At 33.3% G+C, this 24,853-nt stretch overlaps 1 protein-coding gene across 2 annotated transcripts in view; it reads right to left on the reverse strand.

Annotated features, from left to right (window-relative positions):
- Window positions 1-24,853, reverse strand: part of LOC115229412 (protein madd-4) — a 279,033-nt gene that overhangs the window by 3,022 nt on the left and 251,158 nt on the right. The window lies entirely within an intron of this gene.

Here is a 24,853-nt window from a genome sequence, read left to right on the forward strand (position 1 = left end):
AGAAGTAAAAAAAAACTGGACTTCGGGTATTTACAGTATGTTGTGGTTAAGTGGTATGTGGTAATATTAGAATATATTCTAGTATTTGTATATGTTTTTATGCTACTATGAAATCGAATCTCATCTGCCAAATGGTGTTGGGTGTCATAATTATATTTTCTCCTAAAAAATGGGAAAACAGAACACATTACATTTCAAACCGGTTTTGACGGTGTTCATTTTAATGTCTGAAACAATTACTTGATTAGTAGACACAACTAAATTTCTTTGGAAAGAAAACTTTAGCTGTCTTCATGCAAAATGGACCTGAAAGTCGAACCCAATTCTGACTGATTACGCTTTCTTGTAGCTTTCTCATAATTTCTTTATAAAGTATAACTTAACTATTTTGAGATTTGTAGAATATGTTACTAAGCGCACACAAACATAACTTAATATCGTGAAATCTTACTGAAATTAATAATATGCATCTTTAAACATATACAGAGTTTACTTACCTTAAAATATACTCAGTACTGACGTAACTTTTTATCAATATCCCATAATATATGATAATTTATTATCTCCGCCTTAGCGAAGGCAGAGGTATTGTTTTCAGTCGTGTTTGTTTGTTTGTCAGTGGACAAGATATCTCAAGAACCGCTCGATGGATTCGGTCGAAACTTTCAGGGATGTTTGAGCTCGTAACAGATTAGATTTTGAGATCGATCTGGTATCAGACAAGGATTCGGGATTATTTATCCTGTATTTTTTTTTACTTAATTTTTGAGAGCGGTCGGGTTCAATTTTAGCATTCTCGTTTGTGAGAGCAGTAGAGTTTATTTTAGATATTCTCATTTTAAAAATCATCTCTGGTTAATCGTTGAGAGGACATTGGTGTTGCCTTGGCAGAGGTTTGTGCTCTCTGAGTGCTCTTGCTTAAGCATACATTAATGAATTAGCTAATATTGATAGCTAACATTGTGGCGACAAAATACCTTTTGGAGTGGTACTAGAAAATACATATCATGAATAATACATCCAGTATTATTCATGATATTTAAGCCTTGAAGTACAATGTGGCGAATTCAATAATGACACAGAGACTTTATTAATGACATCAACTATAAGACAAGATCACGGAAGATTTCATGGTATTAATTATTACAGCTGTAGGAGGAATAGATTAATTAATAAAAGGAATGTTTTAAAAAGTTAAACATGTTCACAAAGTCGCCTGAAAGATAGAAATCACCTGAAAGATAGAAATCGCCTGAAAGATAGAAATTGCCTGAAAGATAGATATACTGACAGTGTACTTTGCCAATCCTCACGATGAAAGTTGGGTTATCCACGCTGTAAGAAAGGAAGTTTGATTAATAAAGCATTTTAAAAAAGTAATTTCCAAGACCATGATAAAATGCAATGAGTTTCAGGTAAGAGGATAAAATATATGCCTTTCGAATGAATGTTGAACGTTATGGTAATAAGACATCTTTCTCTAATATATTTTTAATAACTGCATAATATTACTTTATGATTAGGATTGCTAAGCTATCGATGCTCTGAATTCGAAATAGTTAATAATTTTGACTGAAGTGATTTCATTTTACCATCATTCATAAATCCTTTGAGAAAAGCATAAATGCTGCTTAACATTATTACTCTCATACATTGAAGATTGTCGCTGATGTTAGATATTCTTATATACAATAACTAAGGCAGAGTGTCGTAGAAGACGCTAAATCATAATAAGGGGAGTTTTATGACCAAGTTCTCAGTTGCCATAATTTCAGTTTCTATTGCTACCGAGAAAAGCATCTCAGCTGCAATATATTATCTTTTCTTCTCTTATATCCCAATAAAATAATTCTTTCTACTATAGGCACAAGGCCTGACATTTCATGGAGAGGTGTTATTCGATCACATTGACCCCAATGTTAAACTGGTACTAATTTTATCGATTTTGAAAGGATGAAAGGCAAAGTCAAACTCGGTGGCATTTGAACTCAGAATGTAAAGCCGGAAGAAAAGCCGCTAAGCATTTTTCCCAGCAGGTTAATGATTCTGTCAATACACTACCTTAAAAGCCGATTTCAAATTTTGGCCCAAGGCTAACAATTTCAGGTAAGTGGTAAGTCAATTACATCCACCTCAGTACTCAACTGGTACTTATGTTATCGACTTCGACAGGGTGAAAGGCAAAGTCGACATCGGCGGATTTTGAACTCGGACGAAATACTGCAAAGAATTTTGCTCAGTGTGCTAACTATTCTGCTAGCTCCCTATCCTCACTGCCCTAGATATCACAATATAGTAATTATTTCTACTCTAGGCATAAGGCTTTGAAATTTTGGCGGGGTAGGGGATCTAGTCGAGTATATCGACCCCAGTGCGTAACCGGTACTAATTTCATTGACCCAGAAAGGATGTAAGACAAAGTCAGCGTCGGCGGAATTTGAACTCAGAGCGTAGCAGCAGGCGAAATACTACTAAGCATTTCACCCGGGGTGCTAACGATTCTGCCAGCTCACCGCATTTATACCACAATATAATAATTATTTTTACTTTAGGCCCAAAGGCCTTCAAAATTTTTTTGGGAAGGGAATTAGTAGATTACATCGACTCCAGTGCATAACTGGTACTTAATTTATCGACCTTGAAAAGATGAAAGGCAAATTCGACCTTGGCAGAATTTGAACTCAGAACGTAGCGAAATACCGCTAAGCATTTCGCCCGGCGTGCTAACGATTCTGCCAGCTCACCGCCTTTATATCACAATATAATAACAATAAACTAATTATTACATTTTATATCATTCTTATATTATATTTTACTACATTCTATATCATTATTGAATTATATCATATCATATGATGCCCTAACCGGCATTATAAATGCAACTAGCCGTAAACTACTCATTTATATTAGAACAATGTTGTTATATACTACACAGAAATAATTATTGCTAAAGTAAATTTATGCTGCATTCAAAAAATATTTCGTGTTACAGTGCGTATTTAATAATAAGTGATACTTCCTAGATAATCTAAACCAAGCATGCAACTCATATATGATATATTCCATGTTATATTCAACCGATATGCTATGGGGTAGGATACATAGAAAAGTATAACATATCACTTGTATATATATATATATATATATATATATATATATTATATATATATATATGTATATGTATATATATATATATATAATTAGTGTACATTTAAGCACAAAGAGGCGAGCCTTAACAGGTTGTCTGACATACTAGAAAGACCAGTCGAAAAGTCCAAACCAGAGTTTATATATATATATATATATATATATATTGATAGAAATGGTCAGACAACAAAAGAATGAAAGAGACCTCGATATTATGTAAATAGAGAAAATTATTTGTAAATGGGACAATTATTCGGCAGCCATATTAAAACTCCGAGTTTCGGATGTCGGGGTGGAAATCCACGCCGCCATCTCTTCAGTTATCCGGAAAAAATGCTATGAAAAATCCTTTGAAAAATCATAGTTTCTCATAACATTTTTTTTCCGATGACCGGATAATTGAAGAGATGGCAGCGTGGATTTCCACCCTTACATCCGAAACTCGGAGTTTTATCATTGCTACCGAATAATTGTCACATATTACATTGACATATATATATACATACACACCAGTAGTACCTCTGAAATATATAAATTGAAAATACTATCACTGCTTAACTATTATCACTGAAAATGAAACGATTCACCAAGTTATGTGTTTGGATTAGAATACTACCATTTTATCTTTTACACCGATGAAGCTCGAAGATCGAAATCAGATGATCTGTAAATTACTAAATTATATTAATTATATATATAGATAGATAGATAAAAAAACTGTATCATACTTGCCTTATTGGTGCAATGTTCAACAAAATTCAACTCACAAATACACACACACACACACACACACACACACATACATATATATATATATCTATAAAAATACATACAAAGATTTGTGTTCATACGTATATGCGTGTGTAATACCCTCAGCTTACGGATAAATTTTACAAACTATTTTGTCTTTGTACCATTCATACGAACAATACGATCGTTGATATTTTCTTTAGATGTAATCCTGAATCTCTCAACGGATTTATATTCTAAAGAAAAACCTAACGAAACAGCATCAAGCAGTCTAACAGATACACTCAGTTTCGTAAAAACACATTTTCTTCCAATGAACAAATGTTTAATGAATCTTGTAGTTACTGCAATATAGATCTTTATAAAAGCAGCTTTAAAATTCACTATCTTAAGCTGAATATCAAATAATTTCCGCTGTGGTATTAGAGTAGAAATATCTAATGGTTCAATCGTCCTACAACTTAGAACAAAAACATCCAAAACAAAACATCTCTTTTCTGAAAATAAAAGGAAAATATTTTCAACCAGAACATGAACATTATAGAATTATTAACAAGTCCACTATCACGATTTCAAAGGCTGCTACACTAAAATACACTCATTAACCGTAATTATTCTATTCCAATTAATTGTCATTTGACTTCTAATTGTTTTGCAAAGGATACAGAGTATCAAACGATACAGTGTACAAACAACAAATTCCACTGAGTAATATATAAGTTTTATTGCTAATACCTTTAAAGTTCGCTACCATCAACATATCCATTTATTCTGAAATACGATCAGAAGCAGCTTTAATTCACTCTCTGGTTTCATTTGGGAGTTCACTAATTACATACTCAAACACTCACACACATAAATGTATTTATACATAGATGAGCAGATCTATTAATATATAAATATATTTATTTATACATATTATGAATGCATGTTCCTTTATTTCTATTTCTACACAATAATCTTTCTCTCTTTTCCTCTCTCACCATATATATATATATATATATATATATATATATATATATATATATATATATATATTCGTAAACAAACACATGTATATGAGTGTGGAAATTAATGAGTATATGATGATGATCATGATCATGATAATAATAATAATAATAATAATAATAATAATAATAATAATAATAATAAAAGGGTCACAGAAAACGAGAAAGCAACCATATTCTGGGATATGCCAAAACACAGAGATAGAGAAATTAAGGCCAATAGGCCCAATATAGTTGTCAGAGATCATGAAGAAAAAAATGCTTTCTAATTGATGTATCAATACCAGCAGATAATAACGTTTCTCTAAAAGAAATGGAGAAACCTTCAAAATACAAAGACCTGGAAATAGAGTTAACTCGAATGTGGAATCTGAAAACAGAAACAATTCCTATCATAGGAGGCGCATTAGGTATGATAAAAAAACATTCAGACAAATACATAGCAAAAACACCAGGACTTACAAATATATATAACATACAGAAAATTGCACTACTTGGCACTGCGCACATCCTACGCAAAACTCTTTCAATACAGTAACCATAAGAGCATCACAACAAATCGCAGCACATACCCAAGGCACACAGAGCTGTGCTCGGTAGTGAAGTGAAAGCACGCTATAAAAATAAAACTACTGAATAATAATAATAATAATAATAATAATAATAATAATAATAATAATAATAATAATAATATAATAGCAATAATAATAATAATAATAACAATGATAATAATAATAATAATAATAATAATAATAATAATTATTATTATTATTATTATTGTTATTATTATTATTATTGGCAATAAAACATATCATGGATGCGAAACATTATTTTAATGCTTGATACATATACATATGATTACCAAATAGTCAAAGCCTACATTATTTCTTTGGTTATTTTATTTTACTTGAATTTTTTGTTTATTTTTCTAAAAATGTATTTATTATAAAATGCTGGATGTTTTCTTTTCTGACCTTAGGATGCCGGGTGCGATTAAGCACTGGGTGATTGTTTTGTAAGTTTGCACCCTCTTTTTTTTATGACTCACACACACACACAAACGCATGTACACTCGCGTATAGATAATTTTCCTTCTCTCCCTATCTCTATCTTTATTTCTTGTTTTTTTCCCCCCTTCTTTAATATTTCGACGGTTTTAGTAATATGATTGATGAGAGCCTCGTTCTTCAAACGTTTCATTCTGTACCTAAATGTTGTAGTTAACGCGTGTTCCTTACTCTTCCGTTTAGAGTCCCTCATTAGAAATAAGAAAAACAACGCGAATTTTATGGTATATTCACCCACCATTCATATTATAATTGAAAAAAAAGCAACTACTCTCAATATCCAATTTTTGACTGGAATATCTAAGTGTAAATTGCTAAGAAGATTAATGATAACAATCTAATACCATAACCGGTAGTGGTTGGATTGTTTAACAAATTTATGACATGACAGTATTTACTGAATAACTTAACATGAACTAAAACACCGAACTTGTATGTACAGGGATTAAATTTCTGTACATGTAACACTAAGTTAATTTGTCTCCAGAAGACCGGCACCGATTTGTAGACATATAGTGTTATTTCGGTTCAAATGTGTACATCTTCACAATTCCAAACGCGTGTATACACCCAGCTGTACACAAACACTCCCACACACGATCGTACATACACATGTCGGCAGAGTTTTTCTCTCCTGCTCTTGCTGCTACATTTCCTGACTAATAGCTGTTAAAATATTATACCCCTAAAAGGGTAACTAGCAGAACTTCTCTTTCTGTTATCGTCAAAATCAAATGTGTGTGTGTATGCAGGTATGTATGTATGTATGTATGTATGTATGTATGTATGTTTTGCAATGACCATACTCGATAATGAGGGGGCAGCCATAATGTATGTATGTATGCATGTATGTATGTATTTATGCATGTATGTATTTGTGTATATATGTATGTATGTATGAATGAATGTATGTACGTATGTATAACGTTTATAAAATGCCTATTAAAGTGCTCAACATAACCATTGAGTAAGAACTGCATATACGATACTCCGTTATATTCCAAAGTAAGTCTGGAAAGAAAACTCTTGCTTTCACACAAATAGTTGCATAATATAAGATTGTTGGTTATAATAGTCATAGTGTATTGATAGATAGTGCAAGACAGTTGAAAACAATGTAAAAATTATATATTTATGTAATCAAGTATGCGTTTTAGACCAATGTCACCATTTTATTAAATCTCTCTATCAGACTTCTGGACTACAATAAATACTGGTCACTAAATAAGTTGTATCGATTTGTGCAAAAGAAATACGTACGATTAATCTTACGTAATCATCATATATCTGTCATCGAAATACGTGTAAAGTTGTTGAGTCGTTTATTCCACACTGTTTCCTTCTATCGTCCTTTACACACATACACATAAAAGCAACTTAGGTTTTAAAATAAAAGATCTTGACAAAACGGTAGATGTTTATCAAGTATGAACACAGAAGTTGTATTTAAGATAAGAAGTAAAACATGGGTCAGTGTAGCTTCTCTCCTATTCAGCACATAGTCAATATATTGTAACTTAGATACTCCTCGAAACCTTTAATGTGCTTCACATTTCTTTCTCATATCTTGTAAGTGGAATTTGATTGATGGAAGCTGTGCAGAAGGCTGAATTATGCATAACTAGAAAGCATTACTGGGTTTCACGGTTCAATAATGTATGAATATAAGAAACTAGAAATAGCTTAGCAAGGAACAAATTTATTATAAACAATATCAATAAATAGAGAAGAAAGCTTGCCTCAAACTATACACAACAGAATCAGAAATTCCTGACTTTCCTCTTAACAAACTCGCCATACACATTGCATGGATGAGGGAGATATTCGTAGAATATCAGAATTTGCGAGAAATACACGACCTTCTACCGAAATATAAACAAACGTTTTACTTCCACCTAATTATCTTTAATTAGTGAAGTTTACCAATGGTTAAAAATAAAGCTATTGTTATTACCATTTTACATCTTCGATTCTGTAAAACTCTCCAAAATTATTGTATTTTGTTTCTGTTGCTAAGTCTTTTCTTTATACAAATATGGATCATCTTCATTGGTCAATGTATGTTAGTGTGGGCTAAAATTACATTATCCTTATTAACTATTTGATTCCGTCGTCTTGAATGAACTTTATCTACTTCTCAAAATGTGCATTAAGCTTTAGCTAATATTAATCTTCTTGCAAGAAATGCTTTATGATTTAACCAATGCTTGTAACCGTCTTGGGGTTTAGCTAATGACAAGAAAAGATTTAGAGAAAACAAAGATATCAAATTATGGAACGTGATGCCATTTACGCTGTAGTTTTAATACAAAATCAATAAAATCCTTTAATACAAATCTAGGAATACAGTCGTTGAACTCTGCAAGGGGAAAGAAACAGAAGATATTGCCTTACATTATAGGAAGTAATGAAGATAATACTGAAAATGAGATGACATTAGATGACATTACAGAGGTAGATTTAGATGCATAAATGAACTTTCGTTAATTACATACGTATGTTCACATGTGAAGCCTTCATGGTGCACAGGAAAATCAATACATAAACTGAAGGAAGAAACAAACAAATTAACCCGAATTTTGCACGAAAATTCAAACGACATTTTCTTGTCATACTGAATAGTAGTAATTTCATTGAATGGGGTAATCATGAAGGCAGGCAGTCTTACGTTTCATACGAGGCTGGGCTGAAAGGTCCATAGGCTTACTATGAAGGAGTGATGCTAGATCTGTGAAATTCTGCCTTTATTCATTTCAACTTTCCTTATTAATAACGACATTGTTTTTGTCCCCAGGTAAACTGACATCTGACTGTTCAAAGACTTCAAAGGCAACTATTAACAACAGCATATATGATCACCATCACTGTAACACAGGTTACTAGCCAATTGTATTTTCATGTTGGAGAACAGATGATAGTCACAGGGACCAAATTAGAATAGAGTCGGTGGTCAACCAGTTCAAAGCTACAGTTGCGCATAGTAGCCATCGAACACAAAGATGTGTGCAGGAGCATTGTCCTGATAAAACAACACCTCTTTCGTCAGTTTCCTTTGGCGCTTGGTTTTTATAACCTTTTGTAACTGCCTCACCAAGTTGGCATAGTACTTTCCATTGAGGGTGTGGCCCTTTTGAAGATAGTCAATAAGCACAACCCCTTTTCCATCCGAAAAATAGAGGATATCGCTTTCCCTGCTGAAGATGCGACATTGATCTTCTTTGGAGGAGGTGAGGAGAGATGTTTCCACTGCATGGATTGTCTTTTTGACTCTGGCTCAAAGTGATCAACCAAACACTCACCATGGGTTAGGAAACACTGAAGGAACCCATCTGGATCTGCCTCAAACAATGTCAGATTTTCCCATGATATCATGGGCCTGATGCGCTTTTGATCAAGTGTCAGAAGCCGTGACACCCACCGAGTAGAAACCTTCATCATGCCAAGTTCATTAAGCAGAATATTCTCAACTTTCATACGGGTTATACTAACAGCCATGGCTATTTGATATTTAGTCAATCGCCTTTCATCCGTCAACATGTGATGAACACGATTAATATTTTCCCCGGTGGCGGCAGCTGCAGGACGTCTAGATCTTGAGTAATGAAGACTCTCCCTCCTCATCCTAAATTTAGCTGCTCCCTTTTGCGCTGATAAAGCTGGAACGTCATTCCCTAATGTAGCAAATATGTCAGCATGAATGTCGTTGGCGGCCAAACCTTTTTTCTGCAAGTACGTGATAACACCACGATGGCAAATTTTGTCCATTTTTAACAGAAGTTGCTACCTGTTTCTTTTGACATCTTCCAAAGAAATAAGTTTACCTGGAAAGAAACAAGCCAGTTCTTAATAAGATGAGTTGAAATTAATGCAGGCAAGATTTCACAGCTCTAGCATCACTCCTTTATAGTCCCTGTGAACTTTTCATCCCTTCTTCGTATGTCTAAATCAGTCATGGTTAAGGTGTAGCTTGCGTAACTTTCTGAACTGTACAACCAATGAAAAATTCCTGAGAACTTTTTCAGTTGTACAACCCGTCTATTGATGCACGATGCCCCATGAGGCCAACTTCTCGAAAAAAGTTGTCCATGTCATGTCTGAATGATTAGCAAAAATACGAGAATGATTTTAACAATAAGATACTTTAGGTATTTCTCTGCAGAATTTAGATATCAATACATCTATGTAACAAAAGAACAATAACGAAGAGACTAATTAGCTGAAATAAGAAAGAGGCAATTTAATAGTGAAAATTAGTTTGATAGTTAGTAAGTTAGGTTTTCAGAAAGATGGATATTGTCAGTTAGATTGACATCTATGTATATATATATATATTATATATATATATATAATATATATATATATATATATATATATACATACATATATATATGTATATATATACATATATTTGTTTGTGCGTGTATTTATATACAGAGAAAGAGAGTGAGGAAAAGTGAAAGAGCATTTCAAATTAATGAACTTGAGAAAATATTTAGGATGTCAAGCGGTTGGTGACATACGGAGATTATAAATTCAAATTTTTTAATGCGTTTAGTTTTCTGCAGAGTTCTGGGGTCCAGAAAGATACGTAAAAATATTTTCAATAAAAGAAACAAAAATAAAGTAAAATGACGTAGCTTAATTTAACGATACTTTAAAGCATTTAATGTAAATTTTATAATATAACAAGATGATAAAACTTAAGATGCAGATGACGACGACGACGAAGACGACGATTTTCTAGGCGTTGATATAAGTCAAAGACATCGACACAAGTACTTCAAAGGTACTCACTTTTACCGATCTAAGAAGGATGGAAAAACAAAGCAAACTTTGACGAAACGTGAATTGTGAATTCTGGATATAAAGGGCCATAATTAAACATCTGAAACACTTTTTTTCCAATATTTAATTGATAATAATAATAATAATAATAATGATAATGATAATAATAATAATAATAATAATAATAATAATAATAATAATAATAATATCAACAATAATAATAACAATAATAACAATAAAAACTATAATGATAATAATGATAATAATAATAATAATAAATAATAATAATAATAATATAATAATAATAATATGAACTTCCAACTTGTTGTCTGTTGAGGTCTCTGGATGAGACTTGGAGCCAGCTTGTGCAAATGTAAAGCAAAAGTCAAACACAGAATAATAATAATGATAAAAAATAATAAAAAATAAAAATGAACGAACTAGTGAGTTTAGTTTAATGGCCTACCAATGTATACTATGAGTTTCTTTGCCCTAGGAGTCGGGTAGACACTCGGCAAGAAATGGAAACAAATTTGAAAGAAGAAGAAAAAAAAACAATAATAATAATAATAATAATATTAATTGATAATAAACTGCTGAAGAGGTAATAAAGGTGAGTGTAAATAGTTGAAATGACATAGTCATTTTGAACATAGGCAGTGTGCACGCATTCCGTTGACGTGGTTTCATTTCCAGTGTGTTCTCATGCTGGTCATTTGCTATACGAACAGGCTTTTCTCAGTTTGGTTAGTGAAGACTACTTAGTGAGTATTTGTTTGTGCTTTGTTAATTGTGTGTTAGAAAGATAATTGAAGTGTTAAAAGAAAAAAAAAAATGGAAGAAATAAATATAAGAACGGAGTATAAGTAAGAAATATTGGCAATGAATACCTTACGATCATCATGAAATCTTTTAAATACTTAACATAAAACTAGTAATATATATATATATATATATATATATATACATATATTATATATATATATATATACATATATATATATATATACAATATATATATATATATATATATATATACATATAGATGCGCATTCAATAACCTAAGATAATATATGCAATTTGTTATGAATTTATATTATACACACACCTATTCTTTCATTCTTTTCCTCATCTTTAGATGTAAGCAATATATTTACTCACACTCACACACACACACACACACACACACACACACACTCACTCTGTCTGCCTCTCTCTCTCTCTCGCACACACACTCACACAATTCTATTCTGCATACAGTTCACCACATTGTTGAAAAAGGTTCGACAATACAACCATACTTCAATACTCGACACTGTATTTTAACTGACTAAAACAACAACAGTAATATTCTTTGTAGAGAATGATTGAAACCACGAGTGGTGAACAATGCCTTTAAACCATTAAACCACTGCATGCAATATTCCAGGAATTTTTCCTTTGATATTCTCAGATATCAATGATAGTCGTCAAGGAGAAGAGATAATTACGATGATTCAGAAAGTTGACAGTTGAAATAAAATCGAAATTATTTTGCCTCTTTTACTCTTTTGCTCTTTTACTTGTTTCAGTCATTTCACTGTGGCCATGCTGGAGCACCGCCTTTTAGTCGAGCAAATCGACCCCAGGACTTATTCTTTGTAAGCCTAGTACTTATTCTATCGGTCACTTATGCCGGACCGCTAAGTTACGGGGACGTAAACACACCAGCATCGGTTGTCAAGCGATGTTGGGGGGACAAACACACACACACACACACATATATATATATATATAAACATATATATACGACGGGCTTCTTTCAGTTTCCGTCTACCAAATCCACTCACAAGGCTTTGGTCGGCCCGAGGCTATAGTAGAAGACATTTGACCAAGGTGCCACGCAATGGGACTGAACCCGGGACCATGTGGTGTGTAAACAAGCTGCTTACCACACAGCCACGCCTACACCTAATAATTGCCGACAATTATTTTTCGTTCTGGTGGTCCATTGTGCACAATTTCTGGTAAACTTCGTAACAATTCCAGAGACATTCTAATGGCATGTTTAGATAATATTCTCTCATCACCTGTAAAATTATTCGAAAAGCAATCTTTCGATTTACTGCATAAAAATATACTTTCGCTAAGCATTTCTTTTTTTTCGGACAAATAGAAGTTTCCTGGCCACAAACCCAAATACTTGACTTTTATTAGCTTTATTCTGTTACTTGTTCCACTCATTTGACTGCGGTCATGCTGGAATATCACTTTAAAGGGTTTTAATCGAAGAATTCGACCTCAAGAATTTATTCTTTGTAAGCCTAGTACTTATCCTATCGGTCTCTTTTGGCGAACCGCTAGTTTACGGGTACATAATACACCAGCATCGTTGGTCAAGCGATGACGGGAGTAAAACACAGAGACTCACTGATATAAATATATATATACATACATACATACATATATATATATGTATATTTAGGGAAAAACCACTAGGTGGATAACCATACGTTAGAAGAAGATCACATACGGTTATCCACCTAGTGGCTTATCCCTAAATATACATATGTATTGAAATGTTTTCTGATTTTTCAGATTTTTTATATATGCTAAGTTTAAAATTGATATTAATTAGATTAATATTCAATTTATCTCCCACATTATTTATATATATATATATATATATATATATATATGACAGGCTTCTTTCAGTTTCCGTCTACCAAATTGGCTCGCGGCTCTAGAAGACACTTGCCGAATGTGCCACGCAGTGGGACTCAATCCCAAACCATGTGGTTGAGAAGCAAGGTTCTCACCACATAGCCACGCCTGCGCCTATTATGTATGATCGTTATATCTATACCTATAGCTTTGCAGCTCAAGTTTCATGAAATTTATCACAAAATGACAAAAGAGTTTTTATCTTCATGAGGCGATATAAAATGATAAAATGTTGACTTCCTTTTGTGTGAGCCAGTAAGTCTAATCCCATTATATTGAACTACTTAAAGGGGCCATCTCTTATTGGCGTACTTTACTATTATATGTAAAAAGATATAAAAGATCTAATATGTATGATCAATACATAATTCTTAAGATTCTTCCGAAGGTTATGCATGTGTGTGTGTGTGTGTACGCGAGTGTGTTTTTAGAATGCTTCATGAAACTGAAAAGGCCACATAAGTTCCACATGATTAGCAGAGACACAATACCACCCTGTATTTATATTCAAAGGAGTCAGTTGTAACTAACAAAGTAATTACTACTGTTTAACCCGGTTCACCCTATTAGAAAATATGTGCTAGTTCGTTGAGCAAAATTAACATTATCTAGAAACCGTTTTATTTTCATGCATATTTTAGTTCATATATATTTCTTTATTGCCCACAGGGGGCTAAACATAGAGGGGACAAACAATGACAAACAAAGGGATTAAGTCGATTACATCGACTCCAGTGCATAACTGGTGCTTTTTTAATCGACCCCGAAAGGATGAAAGGCAAAGTTGACCTCGGCGGAATTTGAACTCAGAACGTAACGGCAGACGAAATACTGCTAAGCATTTCGCCCGGCGAGCTAACGTTTCTTATTTCTCTACTACCCACAAGGGGCTAAATATAGAGGGGACAAACAAAGACAGAAAAACGGATTAAGTCGATTACACCGACCCCAGTGCGTAACTGGTACTTAATTTATCGACCCCGAAAGGATGACAGGCAAAGTTGACCTCGGCGGAATTTGAACTCAGAACGTAACGGCAGACGAAATACTGCTAAGCATTTCGCCCGGTGTGCTAACGTTTCTGCCAGCTCACCGCCCTTTTTAGTTCACATATTATTTGCTGTGTATAGATTATGTGTCTTATACTATTCAGCAGGAAGTGAAATTTTCTTCTGATTAATTCGTATTCCAAGTTTATTTTCAAACCTAGACACATATTTTGGGTCTCATTTTTTTTTTTTACATTTAATGAAACTTTTCTATTTTTCGTCGATATCTGCCTACCATTCACGGCTCATCTATTTTATTTATCACCTTTTCTATATTATGTTACCTATTCGTCGAATTGTCCAAAAAAGGGTTTTTATTACTAAACTGTTACTGGTGTCTGGTGGTGCAATAGTTATTCGCCTTTTTTACAGTTATTGGTAATGGCGACACCAATAATATAGCAAAAACCAGTGCTTATAACAATACACTAATTAGAAGCACGGATGTTACTATTAAATGGTATACCCTATGTACAAAACAACAGCTGTCATAGTTGCTTTATTTCGCTTAAACTTTTGCTTTGAGTAAAGTTTTCGACGATCTTGTGTTTTTGCATGATTTGCTTGGCAAAATACCAAAGCGTTCGTAAACATGACAACTCTTTCAATCTAATAAAAAAGTGAGTCAATGGAGTTACTAAGAGCAATGGAAACCAAGGTTTTCTTCCGCATAAGACAAGAAAATGTCATTGCAATTATTGGAAACAGTAAGACCGTGATAGTTCAGGTTTTTTCTTTAACAAGAAAACAGGGAAATGTCATAGGGAATCCAATGAATCATAGAAATCCCACAAAAGGGTGTTAGCTATAATTAAATCACGCGAACCAAACACTAGCTCCTATGCATTCATAATATACGAACATCCACTGACATTACTACGTAAAATACGTGTGTGTGTATACACCCCACTCCATATATATATATACATATATATATATGTGTGTGTGTGTGTGTAAGAAGAATGCAACAGAAAGTAACTGAGAGAAAACTGGAGTCACAACCGCCTTCACATCAACAAATATAATATTGGTGTGAGATAAGCAAGAAGAGAATAAAAGAAATAGTCTCTACTTTTACTTTACCAATTCTCTCTATCGCTATGTCTCTCTCTCTCTCTCTCTCTATCTATTTTTCTCTCCCACCCACACATAAACACATTCGATATTTATATTCGTCAGAAATAAAACATATATATACACAGATTATTCTTCTCTTTATGATTATCTATAAAATCAGAATTTAATATATTCGAATCATATTTGTATGTGAGTATGTATAATACGCTACTGAAAACTCACAGTAATTTCGCATAGTTTATTTGCCCCTTCGCTCACATTCGAAGAATATTTTCTCTCTCTCTCTCTCTCTTCCCTCGCTACTTTGCTTTGCTTGATTCACACAAAGAAGTAGAAAAACCAAATTTTCTTCTTCTTACCGTTGCTTTCTCTGATCGCATGCGAAGGAAAAGACATTTCAGTATCAAAGATTTTCATTATACATATCACTTCTAGTGTGGAGACACATGGCCTAGTGATTAGAGCAGCGGACTCGCGGTCGAGGGATCGCGGGTTCGAATCTCAGACCGGGCGATGTGTGTGTTTATGAGTGAAACACCTAAGCTCCACGCGGCTCCGGCAGAAGGTAATGGCGGACTTCTGCTGACTCTTTCACCACAACTTTCTCTCACTCTTTCCTCCTGCATCTTGCAGCTCACCTGCGACGGACCGGCGTCCCGTGCAGGTAGGGAACCTATACGCCAAGGATACCGGGAAACCGGCCCTATGAGCCAGGCATGGCTTGAGAAGGAACAAACAATATCACTTCTAAAATACAAGCCCGATCCGAAATTCGGAGGAGGGTATTAATCGATTATATCGATCCCAGTGCTTTATTTTATCAAGTTCATGGGGGACGAAAAGCAAATGTAATTTGCGCAGGGCTTGAACTCAGAATGAAAATGGTCGTCCCTATATTACTACAAGGTAATTCCTTCGACGCTCTTAATGTTTCTGCCAATCCATTCATTATGCCAATGACTGCTGTTTATCACATAAAATGACAACTGTTACATTCTGAGTAATAACCATGAGTTTCTCGATTTTTGCTTTCGTACTTCCAAAGTCAATAAAATGAGTACCCACCAGGTACTGGGCTTGGTACAATTAGCTTTGCTTCTGCCATCGAATTTATTGCCTCATGCTTGACATAGAAACAATTATCATATTCTTTTAAGAATGGTGGATGGTTTGAATAATTAAAACGGCAGCGGAAATGCGTTGTGTTATATAGAACCGACCAAACACTAATATCGTTGAATCGAGTATTCTCGCATACCTGTGTAAGAAATTATTTTCTTCGCAGTTTTACAGTTTAGTGTTAAAACCTCTCTTTCTCTTTTCACTCTTTCTTTCTCCCAAGAACATGGGTCCGAAGCGGTAGATTTCTCTCTTTTCTCAAGTTACAAAACAACATATTCCATTATTTTGATTAAATATCTTACATTTTGCTAACGCCTGCTGTCCATAGTTTCCCAGCATTACAATGTTTTACTATACGATGGAATAACTTATTACATTAGTGAAATGGCAGACATTTATGAAAGGATCTAAGCAACCCAAATGAACCTCAGTATATTACAGGCACTGGTTTTATCCACTTCAGTAGGCTAAAAGTTACATTTTATCCAATTGTGATTTGCAATCAGAACGCAAATGGATCTAATTAAGTGCGGTGGTGCATGTTGTCTTTTACTTTATAGACTGATATCAACCGCTCTTATAACAATCATTTCTTACGTGGGCACAATTCCGAAACAGTTTGGGAGAAAAATGCCATCCATATAATCGTCTCCAGTATTTGGCTATTATCGAAGACAAAGAGACTATACTTTTGCTTACTATATTTTGATTGATCAATGGCGGTTAAAATTGACAAAGTTATCGGAGATAATCTCGGCAAAGAGCACAGAGTCAAGGTGTGGAGACCGAATGAAGATAGAAGAGTCTGAAAGCTGTACTTTTCCGATGCTCGTTTTGAAAACTTTATGATTGCAGAGGCATACCCCCTCATGACAATTTAACATTTCCTCTGTGTTGACAAGCAGTATTCTCTTCGTTTGTGTACAAGTAGGTTTTGCTGTGAGACATTTTAGAATTATCTCGATAAGGAAAGAATTTTACCCTAATAAATCTATTGCATAAAATGTCAATATTCTACTTGAAAACAATATTTTGACATTTCACCAAATCTTTTCTACTAGGTGAGTTAAGAGGATGTCGTTTAACAGTTTAAGAGTCGGCTGTTTATGTTCTCTCACCGAATCTGTGTCAAACGTCACTTCACCTAACTCACAGTAACCGTATTCACTTGGCTTTACATAAGAAGCGAAGGTGTTGAATGGCTAATGAACGTATCTTTAACATATAGTACTGACTTCATAAAAGGATACGCTTGACCGGGAAACCAGCCAAGTATGATCAAACTAAATAAAAAGTTTCTGTTACTGTAATACGTTTTACAACATAATCCAGCAGTAGATTATAGTAATATATTACTATATTTTGTTTCTATTATCGAATCTTGCCAAATTTTTTCAAGTGATGATTGCTATTCTTTTCATTTCTCAAAAATCACTTTCAAGTTGCATGCAGAATATGCATTCTTTCTTTTCCTACCTCAAAGGTAACTTAACTACATCCCATTGATATACATGGTATTTTTTCAATTCTGTAAAGAAACGCACTCATATGAATAGGTATGGCCGAACAATAATTGTTGCCACAAGATGAGAGAAATACGTTTTTGAGATCTTGAACCCGATATGCGACATGTAACATTTAGCATAACAAATACGGACACCAAAAGCTTGGAAAGAAAATTAAAATTAAAATTAACATAAATATTTATAATAAACGGTAAACATAATGAAGCGGCTTTAACATAAAGGAAAACAATAATCATTCACACAATCTCTTATCCTCTCAGACATACTAACATATGACAGTAGACACATATATACACATGCACATATATTTGTTTGTAAAACTATACGACCCTATATTGAGGTGATTGATTTGATTAAAGGAAATAATCCAGAACGAAGAAAGTTGTTTAAATCTATAAGCATCTCAAATTTTCTTTCGGGTAGCCCCGTTCGCTTCCATGTATGTCGAAATTTTAGCAATTCTTGATCTTACCTTGTATAATTTGATGTGTTATACTGGCAATTTAAGCAAAACATATATGAGATCAAATCGCCAAAATATTTTCCTCGGACGATAAAGTAGTTCATGGCATTTAAACACTTCACACATGTTAAGTATGTGGTATCGGTAATACTTGAATTAAGAAAATTTACTATCTATCTATCTATCTATCTATCTATCTATCTATCTATCTATCTATCTATCTATCTATCTATCTATCTAAGTATCTATCTATCTATCTATCTATCTATCTATCTATCTATCTAAGTATCTATCTATCTATCTATCTATCTATCTAAGTATCTATCTATCTATCTTCTTTTTTTTCCACCCTCGAAAAGAAAAGCTCTGCATTTGTATTTGTCCCCTCTGTATTCAGCTCTGTGTGGCTAATAAAAGAAAGTTATCTATCTATCTATCTATCTATCTATCTATCTATCTATCTATCTATCTATCTATCTATCTGTCTGTCTGTCTGTCTGTCTGTCTGTCTGTCTGTCTGTCTGTCTGTCTGTCTGCCTATCTAAGTGTAAGTGATTGCATTCGTATGAAATTAAGTAGTGTTCGGGTTGACTTAAACATATTGGTTGCTCTTTATTTTTGATGTTATATTTTGAAATTAAATTTGAATTGGTTCTTGTTATCTAATTGCCTTTAGATCATAGTAATGTCCATCACAGTATTTTCGTTTTACTATCTGTAGCGTTCGGTATAATACACATGCTTATTAGATACATATTTAATTAGAGGCAAACTCTCAAACTGTTGTGTGTACATCTGTACAACGTACACCTACGTTATAATATTGTATTGCTGTATTTAAAAGCATTTATGAAAAACATCTATTTTCTTTTACCCTATTCAATGAATATGCTTCATGTTGGGATATTTGGAGGTGTTTCTTAGTAATCTCAGTACATTGATTTTAATTATGCTGCCTAAAATTTTCTGTTACGCCTAGATTTTGTCAAAACTTATCTTGTATCTTTGAGCATTTAGCCGTAAACTCCTTATAAAATAGATCCAAAATAATTCAGCTATAAAAATTGCACCGTAGCATTCTTCTTTTGTCAAATAAAGGAGGTCACGATTGGACAATAGTGTAGCTGAATGGTTCTACTGCCTGGCCAATCAGACGTCGAGTGGCTCCTCCCGCTAGACTACTCATTAATATATTTGAATTAGGTTAAGGGGGCTGTATAGTTTGTTTGTACAAGGAATGTAGTGCATCTTATTTGCACTCAAGATACTTTTTATGAATTGTATTCGTTTAGTATGGCGTCAACGAGTAAATATCTATTTCCCTCGTGTGAAACCTCTCTGATAGTTTTTACTATGTATAAGGGAATGTACAACGTTTTTAACAACAGAGAAACATAAATACAGCATTGAAAATTAGATATGTCTACACATACTACTTTGGCTATTCTATAGGAGATTAAGAAAAGTGTTAGACACCTAATTTATTGTACACACAGTAGCAAAATGTTAACAGTTTCAATGAATTCAAACTGAAAGCCAGCCATTTACTGTTGCCACGATATGATGTGAGTCTAAGGACCTATATCTGCGAAGCAAAAATAGTAAATGTTTGATAGAAAAATAAAACTAACGTCATATCCTCAGAATTGTTTAACAGACTTGAAATATGCACTACATGATAAAACAGTCATACTACATATTTTACCGTTAATTGCTTTACCCGAGGATTCTTTTCAAAAATCTAGAAGTGATTGTAATGTTGAATCTAACAATCAATAGTTCTAGTTATCAATCGTTCCCCACATCTATTGGAACAGTTTAACAAACTTGGTGGGGATTTAAAATTGGCAAAAAAGTTCCATGGTTTCATGCTTGAGCAGTTCTATAAGTTCTTCATCGTCATTTGAAGTTTTCTATCTTTCATTTTACTTAATAGAAAATGATTGTAAATGTAAGATTTGTGCTGCTGGATTTCTCTCAAAATACAATTTTTCTTGATACATTGCCATCCCATGAAATTCTGGTTCAATAATTAACGATCACAACGAGAACTTCCATTAAACATTCTCTGATATAGATGGTATGTATCAAGGTAACTTAAACCCAGACATAGTGTGCCTTTATTGTTGATTATATTGTAAGGCCGTTTTGAATCTCATAAAAAATCAGAATAACGTAAGCAAATCTTAAAGTATTTGGCTCTTTGCATCAATTGGTAACAAAGTTACTAGTTAATATATCTAGCTTCCGTCTTAAGATGCTATAAAGAAAAGACATCTCTGTTTAAAGCTATTTGTTCATAGCTATCGCTAATTTTTGAAATGGAAGTTTTTAGGGGTAAATACGAAGAAAGGTTATTGTTTTGTAAAATCTCGTGTTATAATGAGATTTGGATTTCAGACGTGAATTCAGCATAGTGTTATTTACACCTAACTGTGGACACTTGCTTATACACATATACATTTTTATAATTTGATAAACTTTTGTTGTTATCAATAATGTAATTTACCTCTAATATTTTATATAATTATATTTCCTACAATTGGAGACGTTTGCTAAATTTATTGAATGTCAATTTAATATATTCTAAATTTGAGTTTTAGTTTTAGCTTTAATTTTTCGAAAAATTCGAAAGTGCAATAAGTTCGAGAAATTTTTAATAACTACCATTCGACAATTATTCTTTACAATCAACGAACATCAATGAATATTAAATTTAAAATTAATCATATATATATATATATGTTAGAGTGATGCAAATGTTATTATGCTTATATAAATATATATTCTATGTATATGAATTTGTATGTTGCTATAACTTTTACGATGACTAGTTTCGAATGAAGTAATTTTTCATGAAATAATGAATATAATTAGAATAATAACGTTTCCTAGACTAGCTTTCTTGGTGTGTACTGATAGCAATTTGGTGTCTACTTTTTTTTAGACCTGACTAGATTTTGTTTTTCTGCTATTATTATTATTATTATTATTATTATTATTATTATTATTATTATTATTATTATTATTATCTACAATTGACCATATAATTTCTGAAGTTCTCTAACTAATGATTTGATCGAATGAGATAGCTTAAGAAAATATACATCTTAATAATGAAATTACTAATTTTAGCTTGCCAAACGTTTATATTTTTAAAAACAAGTTTTACAACAGTGATTACTTATTCATATTCGCATACAAATTCATATTCGCATACATTCGTATTTGCATACAAGAACGGGTGTTTCATATATTACACACATACACACACACACACCACACACACACACAAACTCACACACACACATACACGCGCAAACACACATATATATATATATACATTCATATATTCATATATTGCAACATAGAAACATAGTTAGATGCGGTGAGTATTAGTGTTAATTTTCGGACAACGTTTCATGATTAGACGACCATCAATGCAATTGGCTCTATGCCAAGGGTAACCACGAAGACGTCATGTGACCAGCTGTACAAACATAAATGTAACATAGGACCAGGATGTGGGTTATATTAAACCGGAACGAACATCGCAAAGCATGAGTCACAGAAATGTACAAATATTTGCAACAGAACATAGAACAGACAAAGGGAAGATATCTGAGGAACAGAAACAAAATAAGAAAAAAAAAGAAAAAGATGGAACAGGAAATTGACCAATACATAACAGTACAAGCAAGCGGAAGAGACGACTTACTGCACTAGCTATGACAGCACAGCTAAATGTCAAGAAAGAAAATCGGGTTTCGGTTTCTACCATGAAGTCGTTCCAAACATTCTGAGCAGTGGAACGAAAACCTGTATTATTGGCTGAAAATAAAGACAAGAGTGCTCCAATGGACGACATTATAGCCAGCATAGTTAACTCGAATGTAATCAATTCAACGGAATTGTTGTCTAATCGTTTCACATTAAGGTCATAGGGTTATGTGTGTATTTATATATATATATATGCGTATATAGTCATGTGTATTAGTGTGCATGCGTGTGTGTATTTGCCTGTGTGCATGTGAGTGTGAGCGTGTGTATGCGTGTGTGTGTATGTATGTGTGTGTGCATCTCTGCGTGTTAGTGTATAAATACAATACTCATTAAGATTGAACTATTTTAATATGAGACAGGTGGGAAAATTTGCTCGAGTATTTCTGGTACAATCTGTAAAAAAATTCTGAAAGTTATGTTTTTTATATACATACATTAATTAATTACAGGTTATTTTGTTTCGTTCTAAAGATTAGTACTACGTATCAATGCATTGCGTTGTGTATACTATAGCTTAGCAGCTTTAACCATGAAGAACAGTCTATAACATTTAAGTAAGTTTTACAGAAGTATTTGCAGCTCGAATGACAAAAAACTCCAGAAGCGTAGAAAGCGTGATTTCGTGATGGAGACAAGATTTTATAAACAGTTAGGTAAAGATAAATCCTGACGATCTCTAGTAAAACAAAATGTTATCGATCAATTGTATGGTTTTCTTTTGAATGCGTTTTAGAGTGCCAGTAATCGATATAGATACGCTATCCTAGATATTTCTATTTGTAAAGGTGTATTCTGAGAACAAGTTAAAAGTTACACAGAATTACCTTGTTCGGCAGCTCTAAAAACAAAGGTAAGACTTGATAGTGAAGAACTTTGAAAAATACTGTTTTTGCTCAGAAACTTATTATTATTAAAAGTAAACCATTCAATAGTATTTAAAATGCTAGTTTCGAGGTGAAACGAAATGTCATGGAATATCCATTAAAGTTATATCGTAATATGCCCCTCGTGTTTGAAACCTATTTAATATATCCAGAACATTGTCTGAAAGCAAAATAATTTATGAAAGATGTTTCAATCAACCCATATTTTAATAATTTATTATGGTTTCAAAGATAGGTAATTTCTTTATATCAATATTTTATAAAATAATTAAATGAAAGATATTGGGCAGTTCAGTTCTTTATGATCCTTCAACGAAGTATGAATATAATGCAATATGGCTGAAACAGGTATTAGTGAATGTATCACATTTACCATGACTGATATCCAATCTACAATGGAGAAGGCTAGCCACTGGATTTGGTTAAAAAGAGACGATGAGCGATGGCTAGAAGTATATTGAGTTCTTCATAACCAGCTGATCTAGCAAGCGGAGCCTCATATCAGTGAGGTGGGGCCGGTGCGCATTGATGCCGTCGAGAGGTAGGCCCCGAAACGGCGCGCATTCTCTCCTGATGACCCCATACACTTGCTAGCTTCCGATATACGGAGCTTTTAACTGGTAGCACTTGCATGTGCAAGTTGTTTGCAAGACATCATGCTCTTTCCATATATGTAATCGAAGAACGAACAAAATCTGATTCGAGGTTTTTCTTAAAATATCTAAGTTATGTTTTCTGGACTACAACTGCATTCCGTGTGTGATTCTTCAATGTTAGTCTTTAAAGATTTAAGTCGTTGCCCCGCATGAAAATACAAGAGAAAAAATTTACTTGCGAAAATATAGATGATTTCATTTATGCCTATAAAGAATTATGAACTGCAAATATTAGATAATTAAATTAGAGTAAGTCAATACGATTCTTTCTACTGTAGGCACAAGACCTGGAATTTTGGAGGAGGGGGCTAGTCAATTGCATCGAACCCCCCCCCCCCAGTATTCAACTGGTACTTAGTTTATTGACCCTGAAAAGATGAGAGACGAAGTCGAACTTGAAACTTGAACTCCGAAAATAAAGTCAGAAGAAATGCCACAAAGCATTTTGTCCAGCGTCCTAACGATTCTGCCAGTTCACCGAAACCTACAAACATACATACTACATAAGCTACATAAGCTACATAAACTATACTACAACGTAACATTATTTGACCTAAAGTGAATGTTGTTAGATGCAGACCTCTACCTCTAAAATATTGTTTCTAAATATCAGAATGTAAATTTCACTTCGTTGAAATATTTAAAACAGTTACGTTAACAACGGGAAGCAGGTATATCTAAAACTAAAACTAAAAGAAAAAGAACTCATATAAGACTTGAATTTCGACATTAATCATATATATTCACCAAATTCACAATGAGACATATATTCATATAATCAACATTGAAATCATACTGATTGATTTTTGAAATTCAATTAGAAACACTTTCTGA

This window comes from Octopus sinensis, linkage group LG2 (assembly GCF_006345805.1).
Source record: "Octopus sinensis linkage group LG2, ASM634580v1, whole genome shotgun sequence".
Classification (NCBI taxonomy): Eukaryota; Metazoa; Mollusca; class Cephalopoda; order Octopoda; family Octopodidae; genus Octopus; species Octopus sinensis.